The sequence below is a fragment of the Porites lutea genome (assembly GCF_958299795.1).
Source record: "Porites lutea chromosome 5 unlocalized genomic scaffold, jaPorLute2.1 SUPER_5_unloc_3, whole genome shotgun sequence".
Classification (NCBI taxonomy): Eukaryota; Metazoa; Cnidaria; class Anthozoa; order Scleractinia; family Poritidae; genus Porites; species Porites lutea.
This window is the reverse complement of record NW_027332290.1, coordinates 15,001-20,000: the sequence shown is the minus strand read 5'-3', so window position 1 is coordinate 20,000 and position 5,000 is coordinate 15,001. Positions and strand designations below refer to the sequence as shown.

At 40.4% G+C, this 5,000-nt stretch overlaps 1 long non-coding RNA gene across 1 annotated transcript in view; it reads right to left on the bottom strand.

Annotated features, from left to right (window-relative positions):
* LOC140925413 (uncharacterized) overlaps positions 1 to 20 on the bottom strand; it is a 6,898-nt gene extending 6,878 nt beyond the window's left edge. The window contains exon 1 of the long non-coding RNA XR_012164399.1: positions 1 to 20. This exon is cut by the window's left edge and continues 140 nt beyond it. This is a non-coding gene — a long non-coding RNA (uncharacterized lncRNA).
* Positions 21 to 5,000: the final 4,980 nt, after the last annotated feature.

Sequence of the window (5,000 nt, the reverse complement as noted above, 5' to 3'; positions counted from 1 at the left end):
CTCTCTATTGAAGGGCGCGCAAAATAATTGTCCGTCTTTTTCTAAATAGCGTAAAACGGCGTAATCCGAGATTTGTTACCTTGTCATTAGGAAATTACCACATATTATTCACTGTAACTGGATAAGTAATGATTTGTGTACCGCTTGAATACTTACTGCAGCAGATAGCTGGCCAGTGGAGAAAGTCATTTGGGAAATTACCACATATTAATTTTCTGTCTGATTTTAGGAAAGGGCACCTTTCTCAGAGTCCCAACTATTGGCTAGAGTAGCTATCTAACGTTCCGTTATACAGTAGTGGTCATGCACGCAAGCATTGAAGTCATTGCACGCTGTTAGTTTATTGTTTTTCTGCTCCGGCCCATATAAGCTGTTAGGACAAGGGCCTCGGATGCAGGGGTGAGGGGAATAGGGGGAGAAGGGGTGTGGCTCATTAGCCAATTTCTACCATACTTGAAAGAAGCTTGGCCACTCTAAGGCCTTTTTGGTAATTTAGAAGTTAAGTCAATATTGAAACCACAGAAAAGACACACATTTGTTACAGACCCTCTTCTGTTGTAGGGTACCTTTTTCCAAAATCAGACAGATAATTAATAATTAATTAATTAATAATTATCTGTCTGATTTTAGAAAAAGGTACCTATCTCAGAATCCCAACCATTGGCTAGTGTAGCTTTCTAACTCACTGTCGTACCGGAACGGTCAAGCAGCAAACAGTAGTTTTCAACAACAACAACGATTTATTTATTAGCGAATGATAAAATGGTGCTATACAGTGAAACCCCTTGCCTAAGAACCTATATTTTACGAACCTGTTTAGTCTAGAAATTGAAACAATTTCTTAGTTTCTAAAATCTCTGAAAAAATTTGCCTGTACCCTTGGGCAAAAGTTAGATCAGTCACTGTTCAGAATCCTCTTTGAAGACATACCTGCATTATCGCTCTAACTGGACTGTTTAAATGCCAATGAGGTCAATACTTAAGGTTTTCTTTATATGGTCATTTTTACATAACGTCTTATTTGGTGTGCAGATTTTATATGAGGAATAAGCTGAACCACTAAATTCTCTTGGCTATATTGTATGTTTCTTATTCAGAACATAACCTATGTAAGAACCTAAATAGCCTTAACCTGTACTAACTACCATTTATATATTGAAAAGAATAACCTGTTTAGGATAACTTTGAAAAATCCAGGTTCTTAGTCTCTTGGTACGTTTTACTGTAAGACAAAGGCAAGGCGAAGGAAACTGAGGTGCTACGTTAAAGAGGAAGCTAATTAGGACACACGATCAATGTTCAAGTGAAAGGTATATAATGATAACCTTCAATCGTCAATCTCGCTCCCCTCTTGGATACATGGTAGGGCAGCATAAAAACGCTCGGCACGTTCACTTAAATATTTTCTAGCTAGATTTAGACACTGCTGCTTTACATCTTCACGACTTGGCCTTAGTTCCTGCCTCAGTGTGGTCAGTAGGTCTATTCGCAGTGGAGTTGCTTGCCTTTTCTTTGTGTACGAAACTAGCCTGGGTTGCTGTTTTGGGTCAATAGTGAAACGCACGAAGGCGCAGTCGGGATGATCTACAACTTTCAGATTGCCCCTGTCATCAGGCTGTTCCCCAATTCCAACATTAATCCACGCGATTTCTTTGACCTCAAATTTCTCGTGCTGTAAATCTTCGTTTCTACTGACGTATTTTAACTTTAAAAATGACTTGTAGTCCTTTATCATGTCCAGACCTACCCAATAGACCTTGACGTTTGATAAACCACTGCTGACTAGAACGTTTTCCCAGTCTTTGGGTGTTTCAATTTTCTCTTGGGCGTTAAAAACTTTTTGAATGTTTCCAAAATATCTATCGCACACACTATACGAGTGGCCCTCCAACAAAAATTTTAAGTCTGTTCGTAGGAAGTCTCCTCTTGTGACCAGGTAATCCATATAAAAAAATAGAAAGTTTTGCTTAAACTGAGCCGGAGAATTGTCACACCACACTATAAGATGGTCATACCTGTCTCGGCCTTGCTCCGTCTGAAGTTTTTTGAGAAAATAGTCCAAGATTGAGATCACTTCATTTGGGCCTCCACCAGCAATAGACTCGTCGTACATAAAACAGTGTATAACCTCCTGGTTTGCGCAGTATATACCCATTAGGCTTGTTCTGAGCTTTTTTGAGTAATACCAGTCTTGAGAAGACACCTTTGGTGTAGGTAAGCTTTTGTGAAAATCCATATGCAAAGTAAGCGTTTTCGAGGCCATTTTAGTCCATGCAAAGGGGCCTGACTACGTGAGGCTTAACACATCGTGCCCTCTTTAACGCAGTACTCAGTTTACTTTGAAACTTATGTCTTCAGTTATTTACAGCTTGCGCTAGTGGCTCGATATTCAAAAAAAAAAACACTACCGTTATCACTTACGTTTGCGACAGTCATTGGAAGAGAAACTTAAGAGAGCGCGCGCAGGTCTTGCACACAGTTGTCTTCACATTAGGGACCCTAAGCAAAGACGACTTTGAGCGATGCACGTCAACCGGAAGTGAGGCCTTCTCTTCTTTTATATGCCTTGACGCTAAAAAATTTGTATTTCTAAGTTTCTTTTCTCTTATAAAGACGATTTGCCCGGGATTTTGAACCCATCCACTGCCCAATGTTGCAAAAAGCCCACTTCCGGTTGACGTCCGTCGCTCAAAAACGCTGTTGCTTAAGCTCCCTTTTGGAGCCAAGAGTCACGTTTGCGGCAAACGGCAAACGTGAATTTGTACCACGTGACCAAGTGTTCCCTGTTTCTTGTTGTGAAATTCTCAACTTGAATCTGACGTTTGCTCTTTTCCGTAAAAGAGACTCTAAATATCTCTGTTCAGTCTGCCATGGCTCACGGTTTCCTGTACTTTTTTTAACTGGAATTGAATGTGTTTAAGTGAATCTTTTTCCGTGATGCGGTGTGTATTTTGTATCAGTACGGGGACTTTTTTATGTAATGAATAATTAAAAGGGATGACAATTCGAGGAGGGCGATATTTTTAAAACAGATATATAACAAATACGCAACCCTTTTCCGGATTCAGGCCCATGTTTCGTGGTAGGAGGGAGGGCTACCCACCTATCATAAGGCATAGGAAGGTTGTACTTTCCTCAAGTTAACAAAGCCTTGATCTGAGACATGCGATTAGCTTTGGTAGGCTAAGGTAATAGGCCCTTTGCAGCTAGTCATTCACGTGGTACAAAACCGCCGTGCTGGAGAGCAAAAGTCGCACTGGGACAAGACTAACAAAGAAAATTACCATTTAAAATTATGCCGGTATGTCTTTTGTTTGTCTTGTCCCAGCGCGACTTTTGCTCTCCAGCATGGCGGTTTTGTACCACATGAATGGCTAGCTGCAGAGGGCCTATTACTAGTGTCATCAAATCGCAAACTACAAAGTTACCCACCTTCTCTCAAATCAACTCGAACTCAGCAAGTACAAATTCTTTCAACACTTTATTCACCTTAACTATACTGAGTTTTACATTTTCTTGACCCTCAAGCTAAAGCAAAGAGGAAATCAGCGTCAACAATCCATCTGCTAACTTTCATCTGTACACCCATTGACCCGTTTCTTAGACAGAACAAACATGTCATACTTTAAGGCAGCATATCTCCTTTCGCCCTCAATTAAATGATTTTGACGTTCTGTTCTTATTCTTTGAAGTTCTTCTTCATTACTGGCGCCGTCCTCGGTTGCGCCGTTTGTCATTCGTCCTATCGTGTTTAAGGTCCTGTCACAAACCTGACATGTGTCTTCTCGTGGTTTTCGAAAACCCAACCTGCTGCCGAGATCTTCGTTGAACACGTTCCTGAAGGTAGTAAAACTTATAACAGGACCTTTTTTTTTTTTCTAAAAAGGTATCTTTTTTTAACCTCTCACCTAATCGACTAGCATTAACAAAAAAGGTAACAATTTTGCATGTTGTTCTATGAAAAATGTATGCAGAAAGTTAATTTTTCTGCTCTTTTCAAGTAGCAGAGTTAATCTTTTTGTAAAAAAGCAGAATTGCCGGAACCTTTCACTGATTGGTGGGGAACCCGCAGAATGTAAACACCGCGGAAAATACCCTTTTTAAATTTTTCAAGCAATGAAGACATTCTTGGTAGTCTCAACACTTCTAGACTGCTTTTACATCGAGTTACACGAGGGGCACCCAACGACAATTTTCGGAAAAATATCTGTTCGGAAGACGATTTGAGGTCTAGAATTTTCGGAACATTTGTTGTAAAATTTCTTGCTTGCCTGCCTCTCCTAGGATTTTCGAACACCTAAAAAATGGTAAAATTGCCCATTTTCAACGGATTTTTACCCTAAAAAGGTCACCTAGAATTTTCGGGAGGCTTTTTTCTGGCTGAAATTCAGGGGCGTAGCTAGGGGGGGGGGGGGTCCTGGGGTGCCCGTGACCCCCCCTTGGTAGGCCTTCTTTTGAGCAAACAACCTACAATATTCAGGTGGCGAAAACGCCATGACAATATCTTGGCCGTAAAAGCCATTGTTGAAAAGCCCACTTTTGTAAAATTTGATTTTTTGTAAAGTATTTTCGTCAACGGCTCTTGTCTTTAGTTAATATGGGCCTTCATGCCGCGATAATACGACTGAGCCCGCTGGTACACGAGGGAGAGTAGCGGTATAAACCATATATAGTCGGCGATCCCCGGATGGTGACCCCCCCTTTGAAAAATCCTGGCTACGCCCCTGAAATTTTCAAACAGGTAAGTTTTGATCCCTAAAATTTTCGGATCACTAGACTTTCAGCTAGGAAATCCGAACAGATGAAAAATTTATAGGGGATAAATATATGCCCATACCCACCGTTTAAATACTAAAACACGTTTAACAATGCTATGTTTAAGTGGTTTTGAACTATATTCTCGTTGGGTGCCCCTGTTACACAGAAATTTTTCACTTTCTACGAGTTTACCGTTACAATAAACGGTACCTTTTTCATGATCACCAACAACAATGTATTTT